This window comes from Artemia franciscana, chromosome 11, assembly GCF_032884065.1.
Source record: "Artemia franciscana chromosome 11, ASM3288406v1, whole genome shotgun sequence".
NCBI classification, from domain to species: Eukaryota; Metazoa; Arthropoda; class Branchiopoda; order Anostraca; family Artemiidae; genus Artemia; species Artemia franciscana.
The window spans coordinates 31576068-31595810 of record NC_088873.1 but is presented as its reverse complement, the minus strand read 5'-3'; positions in this window follow the sequence as shown (position 1 = coordinate 31595810).

Here is a 19743-nt window from a genome sequence, read left to right as displayed (position 1 = left end):
TAATCTAATTATGAATAGACTTATAAGTTTGATAAGAAACTAAAAAATAAAAATAAAATCTTTATCCATGTTGTTTTTTGTTTTGTTTTGTTTTTTGTTTTGTTTTTTGCTGCAGAGGAACAGATCTGACCAAAATATCATAAGACCAAGAACAATGGGATAAATATTTGGTATAAAGTTTCATATAAAGAGGTACAATAATTTCATTTACTGTTACGTGATAATTCGTAAACAAAAGTTTTGTACCTTGAATTTTTGTTCTCAAGTGCATTATTTTGTAATTCACTTATTAGAAACTAACTCAAGAAAAATATAAATTAATTTTTTTGTTATGTCTAAGTAGAAATTGACGCTAACATTTAGAACAAGCACATATTCTTACAAAATATTAGGGTCTGTCTCCCTCTCTGGCCCTGGTCTTTATAATAAAATTTTACCTATGCTTTACTAAAGGAATGTTAGATTGCAATAATTACAAGCATTTGGCATTTGAAACTGTTTCATTTACTAACTAACTTTAAAAATATTTGAATGGGAATTTGTATTACCTTCAGGCCCCTTCCTTAGCCCCTTCGTATGTTTTTTTTCTTGTACCCATAAGAACATATACCATCAAATATTCGGTATTTTGCTCATTTCAAAGACTTTTCGTCGATTTTCTATGCAAAAAGCATTCACCAGTTACTCCTTCCTCCCTACTCTCTATATTAAGGGATGTTAGAAGGTTAATGTTCGTTTAATTTTAAAAAAATGTTTGGCTTGTTTCTGCTATTTGTGTGCTTAATAGTGCCCATCAAATCACTGTTGACATATGGAGATGCAATTCTTTTTATTTTGTGTTTACACGAGTCGTGGTTATATAGTGCGTTCCATTGTGTACACAGGTCAGGGGAAATTGAGTTGTCGCTTCTGTCTGTTAGTCCATAATGGGGAACCAAGTTTGCTGAATGGGTGGAGATCTGTGTAAATATTCATGCTAATGCCGATTTATCATCATGCCAAAAAAAGGTTAAAAATAGGCTCATTCGCTTTTGTGGATTTCCTTTAATCTCCGCAGCTCTCTTAATGGGCTCTATTTTGTAAGAGAGGAAAAAACAATATTTTTTTTTTAGTTTTGTTTTCTTCTTTATTTTTGCATTTTATCAAAAGCGTTTTGAAGGTCGTTGGGCAAGGGGGAAAATGCACTTTTTATTTAGGACGGGTCTGATACTTCAATGCTTCTACAGGATAAAGTCACTTATAAATGGTTAAGTTGTACAATTTGTGACTGAATTGAGTCACTTTGTTTTGGTACACAGGCGTACTACCTACAGGCGTCACCGGTTTCATTTACCTTTTATTCTAAGATTACGCTTCTGCAAGCAAACCCTCTAGTAGGTGAAAACCCACCAGAGGGCTATTAGAAGGACATTTTTTGTTTTCGAGAACGTATTTCAGATACGCCATTTTTGTCATGACAGTATGCTATGTCTTGTCTATTGATCGTTTTATTTGTGAAATATTTTTTCCTCTATGTCGAATGTCCCAAATCCCCCCCCCCCAAAAAAAAAATTGAATTCATTAGTTTTAACAACAATGAAACTTGGATCAATTATTTTTCGGGAGAGGGGGTAAGCTTGAGCAAGCACAAAAGCAAAAAAATTATGTAAAAAGTATAGAATATTAAGAGAAAACCTTAGCATTGTCAATATATTAAGGAAAGGGGGATAGGACCACGGGGGTAGGATTTCAGGCGAGTGGGTATGTATGTGTGAAGCGGAGCATGAAGGGGTATAAATGCTTACCTTCCAGTTAATATGCGGTGTTCCATTTGGTACATTTTTATTTTTGTTGAATTCACCAAGTCTTCAATGCTTGAAAAGAAAGAAAGAAAAGTGTCAGGTGTAAATAAGAGGAATATAGTCTAAAAAAATAATAATATTCCGAAATTTTGTTATTTCCAAGACGAAAAGAATCAAATCAAAAAAATATTCCTTTTATGTTTGCTAAGTATTCTAATGGTAGTTTATGGTAATTAAAATTTGAGACCATACTGAATTTGACCCAAATCGAAGTTGCTAAATTTGTCATTTCGACAGGCCGTGCTTTGCGGTTGTAAGGTTAATGTTTATCTTTGCTATTGTTTTTTTTTTTTGTAGCCTTTTTTGTCAAATTACCGAGGCAAAAATGGCTGCAAAGGGAGTCCTCGTAGGAAAAGCGTGAAGTATCTTTTAGAAGTAATATCTGAGGAAACAGTGGTAAATGTGTAAAAAGTTCACTTATAATCCTCTCTGTACTCTGATCTTTGAGTGCAATAATATGAAAAAAACTTCGTTTTCTTAAAGAGTTAAAGAGGCTGCGTCCCAAAGTCGAACCTTAAAACGTACAGGAATTAGGAGAGGCAGTTGGGGGGCTGCTGCCCCCCAAACCCCCCGCTTTTAAAGACTTGTACAGGTTTTTTGTTGTGGGGGGCTGCCGCCCCCCTAACCCCCCGCTCTTGGCTTCGGAAAGGCCCCCTTTTAATTAACAAAACAAAAAACCTGTACAAAAGAGTCTTTAAAAGCGGGAGGTATGGGGGGTGGCAGCCCCCCAACTGCCTCTCATAATTCCTGTACGTTTTAAGGTTCGACTTTGGGACGCAGCCTCTTTAACTCTTTAATTAAACAAAGTTTTTTTCATATTATTTCTGTACATTTTTCTACAAACCATGGTGGATGTAATTTAATAATTCCTGTCCTCCTCGTACAGGAATTATACTGCCTCTCCTAATTCCTGTACGTTTTAAGGTTCGACTTTGGGACGCAGCCTCTTTAACTCTTTAAGAAAACGAATTTTTTTTTCATATTATGTGAAAAAAACGCCCGATAAGGGACTTGAACCCTTGACCTTAGGATTAAAATTCCCACGCTCTACCGACTGAGCTAACCGGGCATTTTTGAAGTCGAAATACCTGCATGTGTATAAATATAACTTTTAAATAACTTTTAAGAATTTCAAAAATTAACATGGGCTCTTATGGGGAAATGGGTTTTTCTAAGCTAGAAAATCGGGGGGGTTAAGATTTTCCGATGAAACTTTCCAGGAAAATTACTCGGAGAATTCCGCGTCGAATGAGTCTTCGTACACCCAGATCCGATGTCGGCTGTGACCTGTAGGCGTGGCAGAAAAAAACAAAAGGAGAACATGAACATTAAGTGGCTATGCATGGTTTCTGGAAAACAGGGAAGGAGTTATCGGATCGAGCAGAAATTTCGCAGATAAGCTTCTGGGCCCTAGGGGACCTTAACTTGTGAATTTCAGCCCGATCGGACAACGTTAAAGGGAGGCTGGGGTTGGGGGGTCGAAACTTTCGGCCAGATTTTCCCCATGAAGGGAAAGTCAGAGGGGGATGAAATTTGGCAGGTCTCTTAGTTGGACCTCGGGCTACGAAATGTATCCCTCCCCATCCCTCTGCGACCACTGGAACCGAAGACCGCTTAACATCGTCGTGGTTCGCCTCTTTAAAGAGGCACGAGTGTGCCTCCTTGATCTAAAGTGTGTCCAAATGTGTATAAAGAAAATCAAAAATTTGAGCGACCGGAGTCTCTCTCACCTTGTAAGGCTCTGACCGAGGTAGGGCTGGCGGGGTGAGGAATTTCGGTTTAACCTTATAAGAAAATGTAGTGTTCAATGTTAGTAGTGATTACTTGAGGATATTTTACATATAATAAAAAAAACGATGTTAAAGACGCATTACTTGAGAGAAACATCTCAATCGCCTCTGTTCTCTATATTCAGGTACCTATACTTAGTTAGGCCATCAATATATTTCATAGCCTTATAATATACACGCACACACATATACATACATATATATATATATATATATATATATATATATATATATATATATATATATATATATATATATATATATATATATATATCATGATGTACACCTAACCACCTCATAATATACATTTGGTTAGCATCAAGGCCCTTTTGTCCGTAATTTCAAATTTAAAGAAACCATTTGAATTTATATATTCACTAATGCCGGTTCTCATCCATATAGCTCTAAAAGATAGAATTTGATTTAATTCAAGTTTAGCAGGTTCAGTGCTGTACAGAAAATGGAAAGATGGGTTCTTATCATGATAATCTTATTTTGACTAATTTAGTGCATTTTAACAATGTTAGTCATTATTCTTTTGTTTTTCTATTTGGGGAGCCTATAAATAGCCTTCTTTCTGTATCCAGAATGCGATACGTTTATACTATAAATTAGATTAGATTCGCGGCGAACTTACAAATCGAATCTATGACTGAGTTTGTCTATAAATAAAGTTCAAAATGAAAGACTTAGTGTTACAGTGACCAAAATCCAGAAACGTAATTTTAATGCTCTGACCCTAGAATTTATGTGACTAAAATTCGATCCGATGATATTTATAAACTATGGATTTTTAAGGAATGTACAATATAGTACGGTTGATTCTGTCATGATAACTGCAATAGTTTTCTACTGAAAACCGAGATAATTTATTTATTTATTTAATAAACTTAAGACCAATTAGGGCCACTTACATAAAACACTAACAGATAAATCATTAACACACAAAAAACAATCAGCATACAAACAAAGAAAAACCTAGTGAATTTATCTTACTGTTTATGAAGGAAAAAACATGTCTAAACACTACTTTATCAATGATTAACTATCACAGCCGTTGCTGTATTCAGAGGGGCTGTCCTGTTTGAACCCCTCTCCACTCCCTTAAATTTTTCTGACTCGTACAAAAGCAAAAAAAGTATATGCAAACAAATTCTTTTCAGACATAAACTTTGATAATCGCTAATATTTTTTTTGTAACCCTTTCCTGCCTAAACAAAACCCTTAACACGGCCCTGATCAAGCCAATGCGCAAATCATGATTCATTTCACGAATACGCTTACAAATATTGATTTCCAGCCAATTTTTGTCATCTGTATTTTTCTTCTTTAATCCTCCACCTTCCAAATAAGACCAATTATTCTGCTATAGAATAGGAATAAGCGACCCGTGAGATTTGAACCCTAAGAAAGTTACTGAAAATTCGCAAGGAGGTGGGCTGTAAGACGGTTAAAAAATTATGCTAGGGTTTTAAGTACAAATTGGTAGATATTGATGAAAATTGCTGATTGTTAAGGGTGAGTATTCTAACAATCATAACACACATCTTTGGTACCAAAGCTTTTTTTTGCCGCACTTCATCTAATAGTAAATTTTTTGCATGGCCGTCAAGAGTAGCCTCAGAAATCAAAATGAACAGAATATATCTTTTAAATGACGAGGGCTGCCGCCCCCCACAACCTTACGCCAAAGTTTGAGGCGGCAGCTTCCCTCATATACAGGCTAATTTTTACTAATTTCAAGTTTTGACGTCACTTTTTACTTTCGTTTGGAAAGAAGTATTTTTTATTAACTTTGTCCGTTTAAATTGAAGGTTTAGTACTATTCGAAATATATGAAGCCACTACTTAAGAATTAAGAGAGAAGATATTACTCCCACTCCCTATTTTGAGCACTTATTCCATATTAATTAAAAAAGAAGAAATAAGTTTCTCCGAGGGAAGTAAAGAGCAAAGTTCAAACTTAAAACGAACAAAATTATTACTTCACTGCCTATCTAACATACATCAGTAAAACTAATGCAAATAAATCAACTGGTGATGTTTCCCTGTGTTGGTAGGATTACAGAAAACTAGCGCTTTACTGAAAACACAAAACAATATAGGAGTTTTGGTACGGTAAAAGTAAACCCTTTTTAAGGACAGTTTTAGCAGCATAAAGTAAAGCATTTTTAGATTTTTCCTTTATTTTTTTGCCAATTTGGCATCACCTCTCTACAATGAGCTCAGTTCAATGATTGACTGTGTTGTTTTGGATCTGAAAAGGACATCTTATGATTATTTTGTAGACAAGTTTGAAGTGAAGGAATCTTATTAGTATTAGGACTACTGACTCGCTTTAGAATTTGTATCAGAACTTGTATCACATGTAATTCTCCGCTTTATAGAGAGGAATAACTGGATTTCCAGAGTTCATATTCTGGTCGACTATTTTTTCATTTCGAGTAATACTAGGTGAGACCAAGATGTTAGCTGATAAATCAATCTATTGTTTTATATGATGTGTAATGACTTTAAACTTATTATTTTTATGCCTAAGTTTTTAAGATAGTTTTAATTGTATACTGAAAGTTAATGATATCACAGCTCCTGTAAGACTATGAAAAGCGGGATGCATTAGTTTGTTGTTGTGAGGCTACGTATTTACTTTTGACTCCTAAATCAATATTCTTGTTTTTTTATACTGGGCTTTTGTGTTTTCAGTAAAGCGCTAGTTTTCTGTAATATTTGTTTTGCAGCATATATTGGCAAAAATCAATACTTTGCCGTGGCACGATCTTCTTTGTTACTTAAAACGATTTTCGAATTTAAATGGTTGTTTTTTCAACTGAATCGGATTTCATTGGTTAAAATTATTGGTCAGGTTACTTGAAGTCCAATTTAGGTAAGGTTAAAGAGACTATCAATCCTGAAAAAAGCTCCCACCACCTTTTTCAGGAAAATACAAAAATTGTGTTTTTGTAGATAGGGGCTTGAAACCTCCGATCAAGGCTTTTGAGATACGCCAAATTTGATTGTTTAATTAAAAAAAAATACTCCCTCCCCATTGAGAGTGTTCCTCCTAACCATATTTCAAATTATACAAGCTTTCTTATGTTAATAAATTTGGTAGGTAACTTTAAGGTTGTTCAATTTCTCATATTTATAGTCATTATGAAGCGGTGGCAATATGTTATCAAAATTTCTTGTTTTACAATTTCGGTTGCTACTGGCAAGGGGCCTTTTTTCTCATAGTTTGTTCCTACGAACTATTTGATTGGCGATAAACAATTTGTCTTATTTAAGAATGGGCCTCTATTAATCTACTAGAGGAAGCCTGCACTTATTCTAAGTATCCTCAAAGCGTTTCCCTTAAAAATCGGATTACCACTCTGTGGGGGAAAACTTAGCGTCGTGATATCTTTTGTGGTAGGATGAATATGATTACCACAGAGTGTAGGCTAGAGTGTACCTTTTTGAGCTTCCGTTTTGAGATGATATAGAAAATTTTAAATGGTCATAAGCTCAGTCTTAATGATTTACTTAATTAGATTGATTTGTTGACTTAAAGAAATGACGATGTTTGAAATGACCACTGTGAATCAAATATAATTATAGAAGAAGATTCTAAAATATTACCAACCAAAATGGCATGCAGCTATAGTGCGCATCTAAATTTGTGCTGTCTTGCAAAGAGAAAAATACGCATTGTGACTAATAAAAAAAAAATCTCATGGAGTGTTGGATATTCCCATTTTCGCTTATTTATCAATTCAATTTATTAGAGTAATTTCCAAAAACTTTTCGGAAATTTTTTCAATTTCCAAAAACTAGCGAGTGCCGGGTCCAACCGCTATCTAGAACCAAGTCGTAAATTTGCCGTGAGGTTCGGGCGACGTATTTTTTTTTTGGAATAATGAAAATTCTACAGGCTTTTACCTTTCAACAGCTGGCATAATCCGTTAAGTTTTGTACCTATTTTTGATAGTATCCTATCAAGGGATTATCCGGTACATTCGGGAGCAATTTATAGGCGTCAATTTCTGGGCATTAATTGACGGGTTTCTAATCCGATTGCAGGCTTCTAGGCAACAGGTCTGACATGAGGATTATACTACTTGTTTCCAAAAGTGTTGTTGTTTTAGTTTATAGTTTTTTCCGGAAGTTGAAGTCAGTCTATTTACCTTTTCTCTCGGTTGAGAAATGACCACTGAGTTTGATTTTTTTTTTTTTTTTATCTTAGTACGAGTTACTTACATTTATATATAGTCCATAGCCACAAAATTTTTTGGTTCAATACTGAGCCTACTACTTAAATTGCCGGTCAATATTCTGCGGATTTTGGACTTTAATTATAATATGTTTGAAGATCTAAAAGATTAGCTTCTGGCCTTTAAATATGCTACTTGTTTTTCAAATTACTGTATTTTATACTAGTATTTTAATTTTTTAATCGGAGCTTCAATCTTTAGTACACAGAAGGAGGGCCCTAGGTTCATACCCCTTTCAGAATTTCCAGATATTTAAGATTTTCCCCAGATACTTTTTTGCTTAATGCTTAGTTTGCTTCTTATGTGTCTTTCAAAGTCACGCCCCTTCCCACATCCAAAAAATGTCATCCTTCCCTCCAATGAAAACTCTACATACCTGCCTGAAATAAATTTTGAAGTTAATTTATAGTTTATTAAAATATAATCAAACAATTTTTGTTATATTTTACACCGACTTTAAATATTAAAAGAAAGTTACTCGGTGCTTAAAATGAAAGGACTAGGTCTGCAACTCCTTATCTGTGTCTCTTCCAAGGAGGGGCTGTTTTCAAATTGAGTAAATTTTGTCTCCCCAGGCTTATGTACAAACACGGAAATTTTTTGGCCCCTCTTCGAGAAATAAAAGTCAATTCTCTGATCCCATCTGCTCTTAAAAAAAAAAAAAAAAAAAAAAAAAAAAAAAAAAAAATACAGGTGAATCATATGAAAAGTGTATTATGGGCAAATAGGGAGGGCAAAGACTATGGTCGTGTACCTGCAGATAGCATTTTTAGGAGGGAAGTGTATTGCATGATGGATCGCTTCTATATCTTAGTTCTGAATCATAAAATATATATTAGTTCTGAATTTCTTCTGAATTATATATCAATTTCTATAAAATAGTTGAACTCCTGTTTGTCTTATCTATTAGATTATTATCATTAAAATCACTATTTTTTTTGTAATTATGTATAACCGAAACGCATTAAACAGAATTATTATAATTATTCCGGTGGTTTTTATTGTTTCTTGCAGTTGAGCATATTTCATCAATTCCATGTCGCGTGGTGGGAAATCCTCACATTACTCAACTGAGCGAATTCCCCCTCCTGTCTTGAAAATGCCAAACATTCATACGCTGCAGTGAGCATGTATTTGGACAAAACAAATAATAGAGCGATGGGCGTTTAACAGTCTTTTGTTGGCTTCTATGCCCCATAATAGAGCAGCCTCTTCAAGCCCTTTCAACGAAAGCAGAACAAAGAAGCTGATGGACTGGTCTTTTATTTGCGGAGAGTAGGCAAATGCAAACGCTCGGCTAAGTGAGGGGTTCCGCAGTAGGCTATGTTTAATTCCTTACGGTTCTAGGTTGTTTTTTTTTGGATTGTAAATACAGAAAAGTTTTAAGGGCAAGAGAACTTTACGAGGAAGAAGGCTCACCGCTTTAAAAACGGCGAAAAAAGAGTAAATCTCAACGGAGGTTAGAACTTCATTATTTACTGCAGAATTAATTAAAATGTCCGAAGTGCTAACGATGCACTGCAGCCGTGTTAGATAAAGACAGTTGCGATGAGTTGATTAAGTGTGGTTTGGAGGCTAAATCGTAACTGAGGGTACGCTCTTTTTTTTCTTTTTTTTGACAAGTTAAACAGTTGAATTGGTATCGGTTGAAAGCCACTCAGGATAGAAGGAGTTCTCACACGTACAGAACCACGTCTACAGATTTCAACAAGGTGCTAACATCAGGCACACTATACAAAAATGTAGGAAAACATGAAGGAAATTATGAAATATTTAAATTGTAGGTAGATTTGGCCTGAAAATTACAGCGAATGTTTAAAATGTGCCTTGGTTTTGCAATAACTCCTAGGTGCTACTGATTACTAACTTATGAAGTGGCTATAAGCTAAGTCAGCCTTGGTTCTAGCAGCTGAAGCTGGTCTGGGTTACACTAGTCTAGGGTTTGTCTTTCAATTCTCTTTCACCCAATATATTCCTTTTTTACCATTTTCTAAGGGAGTTACCTTTTTTATGAAATACATTTTCATTTTATGCATTTTAAGAGTGACTCCAACTCTCGTGAAAAATAATATTATTTTCCCTATATATCTCAGTCACAGTCCGGTTTACTACAGTTTCGAATTTGGTTGATTGTGGGATGAGTGTCAGGCCCGTACGCATGAGTTTTCTTTCAGGGTTCTATTAAAAATAAACTCTTTGGAGGGGGGTAGTAAAAAAAATATTTGATAATTATAATAAGAAATGTCCAGAAATTCAAGAAAATTAGGATTAATTAGTAAAATTAGGCCCCCCGCATACGTCCCTGTTTATAGGCATTTCTGTAATATGAATAATCCAAAATAAACAGCATGAAAAATTTTATATTGAGAAATTGCATTAAATTAAAAAAAAAAATCATAAAACTTCTCACCGATAACGCCATCATAACTCTACTGTTAGGTTGTTGAGACTAAACAAATCTGTTTTATTTATTAAATATAAAAAAAAGTATTTTCACCGGAAAGTAAGGAAAAATATTAAAACTTAAATGAACATAAATTGTTCTATATATGAAGGGGTTCCCCCTCCTCAATACCTTGCTCTTTACGCTAAATGTTTTAGCACTTTTAAAAAAGCTTCTTATTCTATTTAAACGTGTTTAACTAATGTGTTTCAGGAGTTATTCTTAAAAATGGGACAAGCAGTCAAACATTAACGTAAAGAGCAAGGTGTTGTGGAGAGGGGCAACCCTTTCATATGCGGAATAATTTATGTTCGTTTTGAGTTTTAATGTTGCTCTTTAGGCTACTTTCAGTTGAAAAAACTTTTTTTTAATTTAATTTCTAATCGTTTTTCAAATTATGCCACTAAATTTGGCTCCCTCTCCATGAAAAATATCGTCTCCTCACAGGAAATTCCTCTGTGGAAATTTTCTTTCGCGTAAAAGCTACCCCTCCCCCGTAAGTCAGAAAAATTCTCTTTGGCAGAAAAAGAAGAAATATGAAAAAGACTAATTTCCAATCGTTTTTCCCATCACTCCGGAAATCCCCCTTCCGTGAAACTTTTTTCTTGGAAATCCAAACCCGCTGAATATATACCCCGAACAATTTCCTCGCAACATCTCCTCATGCAAAATTGAGCTAGCAAAGAGAATGTAAGACAAATAAAAATAATTTCATGTAGCAACTCTGTCAAATCTCCCCTGGAAAGCTCGTCTTCAGAAATTTCCCTCCCCACGGAAAATTCTTCCCATGGAAGCCCACCCCAGACACAAAATCTCCCCGAAAAATGTATGTATCCTTTTATGGCAAATACTATGCACAAACAATGGGCAAATTCTATAACTTACAGACTTTTCCTCACGCGTTGTGGGACATCATTTTATCTCTAAAGACATAGTTGTAGAATCTTTCAATTGCCCTGCTATGTTTTTGGTCACTTAAAAAGGGCACTAGAACTTTCGATTTCTTGTTGAATACAGTCTCTCCCGATATTCTAGAATCATTAACTCGATACGATCATTCCTGGGGAAAAAAAATAATAATAATAAACATACATCCGTGATGTTCCTTCTAGCAAAAAAAAATCTCAAAATTCCATAATTCGTATATGGGAGCTTGAAACGTCTACGCTAGGATTCTCTAATACTTTGAACGTGATGATGGTATTTTCATTGATTCCTTGACTTTTAGGAGGGGTATCTCCTCTTTTTAGAAAATAAAGCAAATTTGCTCAAGCTCGCAGCTTTTGATGGGTAGAACTAAACTTGATGAATTTTGTATATTTGGAATCAAAATAATAAGCCGATTCTTTTAATGTATCTATTGATATCAAAATTTCGTCTTTTAGAGTTTCGGTTACTATTGAGCCGAAGCTCTCCTTACTTAAAGATCGTTACCACAAACTGTTTGATAATGTTAATGATATTCAGGAACTTTTCGTGCTAATTAGATTAATGCACGCTTAATGTCGTAGCTTCAAAATATTATTTGCTTCATACGTTTGTAGAAAGAAAAAAAAGACGTGTCGGTAATAGAAATAATCATTGCTCAACTAGAAATGTCACTCATACTAAACATCTTTTGGTCACTTTAGCTTACAATTCACAGTTTATGTTAACCAGAACAACATGTCCATTCCGGAAGTCATTCTATCTCTTCTAAATAGATGTCCAGTGACCCCACTTACAATTTGTCAGTTTCATTAGCATAAGTTGGAAAAATTTGGAATTCCAAAAGGGACTTGAAGTGATCTGGCATGATTCATGACTTGTTTGGAGTGACTCAACCACAAAGACAAGTGAAAAATATATGTATTTTATTATGTTCCCTGCTAGTAAGCTAAACACTTCTAATCGTTTTAAGTTTTCTAATTAATACCGTTATATAATCCTATAACTTATTTTGTGTTTCTTTAGTGTTTTCTTAATTAACATTGAGAAAATTATCTAAGCGTAGATCTCTGTATCAAAGAAGTTCTATTAAGCTTCATACTACCCTACATATAATCATTGAAGCGAATCTGCTTTAGAACAAGGAAACAATTATGGGCTTAACTATAAGGTGTTAAAATGTTTAAGTAAGACTTCCTGCGATTATTGAATAGTGTATAAGCAATATTATATGAAACACCGTGTTGATAATCTTTGACGCATTAGTGAATATCAGTTAGTATCTCGGATTCTTTTGAATTGTTTGACTCATTAGCACTAGCACTGCCCGATTTTTCTTTAACAAAAACTTCTAATCAAACAATCTGTCAAATTATTTGTAACCCACCATGATTCCAGAAGGCGTGTGGCCATCATGGAGTAACTTTGAGGTCGTACTCACCAAAATCTCAACATGTCTGGTTGAAGATAGAACCTCAGTATGTTCTTGAAAAAAAAATAAGTAAAAAAGGAACAGATGGGGGTTTAACTCCTCCTCAACACCTCATTCTTCAAGCTATTTTTTTAAGTAATTTCAAAAAAACTTCGTATTGTCGTAATTAAACGACTCTTGTGTTTCAAAAGCTGTTCTTAAAGAATTGGGACAGAATTCTAACTTTAGCGTAAAGAGCGAAGTGTTGAGGAGGAAGCAAGCACCTCATATACGTGATAATTTCTGTTCGTTTTAAATTTTAATGTTGCTCCTTACTTTCAGTTGAAAAAACTATTTTTTTTATTTAATTTATGAACTTTTTCTAAATAATGCCAGGAAATCTGGCTCCACCTCCACAGAAAAATCCTCCTCTCCACGGAAATATCTTCTAGGCAATTCAATCCCGATAAAAAATTACCCTTAACATTTCCACGCGTAAATATGATTCGGCAAAGAGAAAGCAAGACATATAAAAAGAATTTTGTGTACGAATTCTGACAAATTCCACCACTGAGAAGTGTCTCTTGAAAAGATCATCCCCTGTAAACTTCCCTCCCCATGGAACATTCTCCACATGGAAAATCCCTTCGGTAGAAAATTCGTCCCCCAGCCCGAAAAATGTATGCATACTTTCCAATAACAAACACTATAGCCTACGTAAACAATGGGCAAATTTTTTAAATTTAAAGACCTTTTCCGAAAGGTTGTGGGGAGTCCTGTTATCTCCAAAAGCATAATTATTGGGCCTTTCAATTATGTTGTTCAAACAGAATACCTCAAAATTTTGATGGGACGATTTTGGGAAAAAGGGGCGTGGGATAGGCCTAATGGTTCTACAATATTTTTGTTCACTTAGAAAGGGTATTAGAACTTTCACTGTCAGTTCGAATGAGCCCTCTCCTGATGTTCTAGGACCACTGGATCGATACGATCACCCCAGAAAAAAAGCAACAAGCAAATACATTTTTGCAGATAGGAGCTTGAAACCTCTATAGTAGGGTTTTCCAATACGCTGAATCTGAATCTTTCATGAAGATTTTTTTACTCTTAGGATTTCCCCCCTTTTATCGAAAATTGAGCAAATTTTCTCAAGCTCGTAGCCTTTGATGGGTAACACTATACTCAATGAAAAGCATAATACACCAATTATATTGATATTTCGTATCCATTGATATCAACTCCATTTATTAGAGTTTAGTATACTATTGAACCGCATCGCTCCTTACTTATAGTTCGTTACCACGAACTGTTTGATTCAAGATATGTTCCATGATTTTATAGAGTACAAAAAAAGTTATTCTGGGTGTATCTGGTTAAATATGCAAGATAATTATTGTTTAATTCCAACCGAACTAAAAAATAACTATGTCAATATTTGGTAAATGAACTGTTTGTGCCGAACAATTTTTTGGTTTGCATAGACAATTTTAACGTTCGACAAATCTTAGATTTGTTTTATTTGACCAAATGGAGTGTAACGCAATGTCAGCATCACTGTAGAAAGATATAATATGAAAAAAACTTCGTTTTCTTAAAGAGTTAAAGAGGCTGCGTCCCAAAGTCGAACCTTAAAACGTACAGGAATTAGAAAAGGCAGTTGGGGGGCTGCCGCCCCCCAAACCCCCCGCTTTTAAAGACTCTTTTGTACAGGTTTTTTGTTTTTTTGCTAACCCCCCGCTCTTGGCTTCGGAAAGGCCCTCTTTTAATTATAAAATAATTGAAATGAATGAATAATGGAATAACTTCGAAAAATGTTAAACACAAGAGGACAGGAGAACCATTGCGCCGAAACTAGTAATTAGTAACAATGAAGTCCCCCCACAAAAAAAACCTGTCCAAAAGAGTCTTTAAAAGCGTGGGGTTTGGGGGGCGGCAGCCCCCCAACTGCCTTTTCTAATTCCTGTACGTTTTAAGGTTCGACTTTGGGACGCAGCCTCTTTAACTCTTTAAGAAAACCAAGTTTTTTTCATATTATTTCTGTACGTTTTTCTACAATCCATGGTGGATGTAATTTAATAATTCCTGTACTCCTCGTGGAGGAATTAGGAGAGGAAGTTGGGTGGCTGCCGCCCCCCAACCCCCCCGCTTTTAAATCATTGTATAAAATAGAAAAAAAAATAGATAGAATGACCGAAATGTTTCTTTTGCTCATAAGAAGCTAATATTCTGTTATCTCTCAAATGATAAGCTGTCCAGGTGTTATCAAAATTTTTTTGATGTTGTGAAAAAAAACCGCCCGTAAGGGACTTGAACCCTTGACCCGAGGATTAAAAGTCTCACGCTCTACCAACTGAGCTAATAACTTGCATGTGTGTAAATATAACTTCTCAATAGCTTTTAAAAATTTCAAATTAACATGGGCTCTTATGGAGAGAAATCCGTTAATTAAATAGCTAATGGGTGGTTTCTGGAAAACAGGGAAGGAGTTATCGGATCGAGCTGAAATTTCGCGGATAAGCTCCTGGGCCGTAGGGGACCTTAACTTGTGAATTTCAGCCCGATCGGACAACGTTAAAAGGGGTGGGGGGGGGGGGGGGGGGGTTGGAGGGTCGAAACTTTCGGGGGGTTAAGATTTTCCTACGAAACTTTCATGGGCACTTACTAGGAGAATTCCGCTTCGAATGAGTCTTCGTACACCCAGATCCGATGTCGGATGTGACCTGTAGGCGTCTAGGAAAAAAAAGTAAATGAATTTTAAGTGGCTATGCGTGGTTTCTGGAAAACAGGGAAGGAGTTATCGGATCAAGCTGAAATTTCGCGGATAAGCTCCTGGGCCCTATGGGACCTTAACTTGTGAATTTCAGCCCGATCGGACAACGTTAAAGGGGGGCTTGGGTTGACAGGTCGAAACTTTCGGCCAGATTTTCCCCATGAAGAAAAAGTTGGAGGGGGATGAAATTTTGCAGGTTTCTTAGTTGGAGCTCGGGCTACGAAATGCATCCCTCCCCATCCGTCTGCAACCACTGGAACCGAAGATCGCTTAACATTGTCGTGTGTCGCCTCTTTATAGAGGCACGAGTGTGCCTCCTTGATGAATTTCCCTGCAGTGGTCAGCATCCAGTGAACCTGAAATCTTTTGGTTAAGCCCAATTCACACAGAAATCCTGTTAATTTCAAGATTTAGCTAGTGCTAATTTGATCTAATCAGATTTCTTATAGAATTTTTTGATTGGCTGAAAAATTTACGAGAAATTCTGATTGGCTCAAATTGTAGCTAGCTGAATTTTAGTATTTGGAAAACCTCATTGCGAATGGGTCTTTAGAGATTAATTTAAAAAAATATTTTTTTTTTAACTGAAAGTAAGGAGCGACATTAAAGCTTAAATCGAACAGAAAAGTTGTTCGAACAGAATCGAACAACTTTAGCGTAAAGAGCGGGACGTTGAGGAGGGAACAGCCCCTTTCATGCACGGAGTAATTTCTGTTCGTTTTAAGTTTTAATGTTGCTCCTTACTTTCAGTTGAAAAAACTTGTTTTGTTTATTTAATTTCCGAACGTTTTTGAATTAATGCATGTTTCATTTTGGCTCTCCGCAAATGAATAATTAAAACAAAATTTGCGTATTATTTTTTATTTTTTTTGCTAAATGGCTTTCTCTTAGTTTTGATCAGACGATTTTGAGAAAAAGAGGTGGGGGAGGAGGCCTAATTGCCCTCCAATTTTTTGGTTACTTGAAAATGCAACTGGATTTTTTAATTTTTAACGAACGTTTTTATTAGTAAAAAATATGCGTAACTTACGAATTAACTTACGTAACAAACTTCTATATTCGTATATTTTTATTATGTATATGAGGGGGTGTGCCCCCTCGTTAATACTTCGCTCTTTACACTAAAGCTTTAATTTTGTCCGAATTCTTTAAGAATGACCCCTGAATCACAAAGTCTGTAGAATAAATAGTAATGCTTTAGCGTAAAGAGCGAGGAGGAGATGAATCCCCCATATGTGTAATAATCTCTGTTCGTTTTAAGTTTTAATGCTGGTCCTTACTTTCAGTTGAAAAAACTTGTTCAACTTTTTTTTTCATTTTTTTAGGTAATCCTAGAAAATCCTGTGCCTCCTTCATGGAATTTCTCTTCTCCCATGACAAATTCCTCCAAGGGAAGATCCTCCCACGTAGCCCCCTCTCCTCAACCCCCCCAGCCAAAAAAATCCACCTGAAAAGGTCTGTACACTTCCCAATAACAATTACTGCATGTAAACACTGGTCAAAGTTTGTAACTTGCAGTCCCTCTCGGGGGACTGCGGGGGAGTAAGTCAGTTCTAAAGACATATTTATTATGTTTTTCGACTATGCTGGACAAAATGACTATCTCAAAATTCAATCCGTTGACTTTGGGAAAAATGAGCGTGGGAGGGAACCTAGGTGCCCTCCAATTTTTTGGTCACTTAAAAAGGGCACTAGAACTTTTAATTTCCGTTATAATGAGCCCTATCGCGACATTCTAGGACTACTTGGTCGATACGATCACCCCTGGAAAAAAAACGAATATTTTTTCTGGCAAAAAATACGAAGTTCCACATTTTTGTAGATAGGTGCTTGAAACTTCTACAGTAGGGTTTTTTGATACGCTGAATGCGATTGTGTGATTTTTGTTAAGATCCTATGACTTTTAGGGGGTATCTTTTCTCAGGCCCGTAATTTTCTCAGGCTCTTAACTTTTGATGAGTAAGACTAAATTTGATGAAACTTATATATTTAAAATCAGCATTAAAATCTAATTCTTTCGATATATCTATTAGTATCAAAATTCCGTTTTTTAGAGTTTCGGTTACTATTGTGCCGGATCACTCCTTACTATAGTTCGTTACCACGAACTGTTTTATTTTTCGTTTTACCAGAAAAGTTGGTGCGTCAGCCGACAAGGTTGTTGAGCTTTAAGCAGCAATTGCCGGTAAACTTAAATAATATATTTTTTTTTCTTTTGTGTGTGCGTGTGTGTGTATAATTCTGGTTTCCGTAATTTTTTCTTTCGTTACTGTCATTAGCATAAGTTCCTAAAAATGAAGGCGGTGAGGATGTATTTTCACAATCTAGGTGGGAGCAATTTTGTAAGTTTTTCGGTACTTCAGTATTATACAAGAAACACTCGAGATGTGAACTTTGGTTAATTTTAATGAAATATACCTAAGTAAGATATGAAATATACATTAGTAAGATATAAAATATAATAGTTTAGAAACAAATTTGGGCTATATATTTGCACATTTGGGGGTGGGGCTGGGGTAAAGCATAGCATATATTAAATACGTAACCTAAACAAACCTATTTTCACCTAACATAATATAACCTAACCAAAATATGAACTAAATATTTTATTGAAAAATAGCTATCTATGGTCAAACACTAAATTATTTCACTATACATTGCAAACTAACCGGGATGAAAGCCAGGTAATGTCTCTAGTGTTTCTCGTATAATTCGTAAATACCGTTTTTTCTTCAAAAAATGAAAAAATGTGTTTTGAAAATGGAGGTGCGGCAAAATACCAAGGGGGCTATTGCAATCCCACCCTTATTGGTACCCTTGTTGCTTTCAAAATTAAACGAACCGAGTGGCCTCGGACATAAAGAAAATTTAAAAGAGGAAAAAATAAAACAGTGTAACTCCCCAAGTGTAGCCCCCTCTTTTTGTTGAACCCTCAATCAAATAAAGAACTTAATTGTCAAAAAACTTTACACTTCATTAAAATTAATAGTGGTCTTTGACGTATTTATCTTCTTATGATTTGTTACTTAAAAATGTGGACAAAACAGATGTTGGAAAGAATGAGTTAGGGATAATATTTTTGCATCAATACTCAATGTGGCAGAGTAGGACCTAGTGTTTAATCAGCTTAGATTTTGGCCAGATGTATGCTTACAAGTCACACCAACCGTAGAAAATAGACTTGTGAAAAAGGCGCCTGTCTAATTAATTCTGTTACTGGGGACTACGAGTAAGGATGTCGGATTATATAAGCGAAATAATTTGGGTTGTGGGGAGAAGCGCCGGTGACAGTAATAAGCTTAGCTCTTATTGTTTACACTTATCCATTAGAATATCAATGTTCTATTCCCTAGACTTTTATCACTTCCTACTTATTTAATGCGTGCGATGAATATAGAAGGAAATTTCACCTTATTTATCTATCAATATAATTTTTGGATTTAAGGAAAGCCTATGAAACTGTTTGCAAAATATTCGTAATTATTCAGCCGTTTCAAATAGTCCTCAGCCGTCAAATGGTAAAAACACGCATATGACCCGTTATGTTGGATTAAGTCAATCCAAAAATTGTTCTTTCGGATTGGAGGGGGGATTGAAGCTTCTTGACGCCAAAAATGTATTATTCGGCAAGTATCTCACTGTTTTTTCCTGTCCTAGCTGGACTATCAATAGCGCGAATTTTTTTTTTTTTTACCATTTTATGCTTAATCTTGATTTGATATATTAATGCTATTTGTTGAATGTGAAAATCAAAAATCGCAAACAAAAAAGTTAAGTCTAAAGCATGTCAATGCCCACTTTACGTCATTTTTTGTCGATCCGAATTACGTGTCCTGTCTAGCTAGACCCGCTATATTTGGGGTGGCCGTGCCGCCCCGTTCAGAACTACTAGAATAGCCTCACTTAAATAAATTGTCTCAGTCAACCGATGTGCCCAAGGAGCTCAGGATTCAACAGTAAGAAAGGAGTGACTTAGCCCATAAGTAACCAAAACTCTAAAAAAAAACAAGAAATTTTGATAAAAATTCATTGTCAGTAAGGAGTGACTCAGCCTAATAGTAACCAAAACTAAAAAAAAATTGATAAAATTAATGCATGAGAAGAATAGGCTTCTTATGCTGAATTCAAATCTTATGCTTATTTCAAATATATAAAACTAATTAAGTTTAATTCTATCCATCAAAACTACGAGCACGGGAAAATTTACCTGATTTCCGGAAGAGGGGGGAAACATCCCCAAAAATCAAGGGATATTAATACAATCTAATCATTAGATTGAGCATAGCAGAGATTTCTACTATAGAGGTTTCA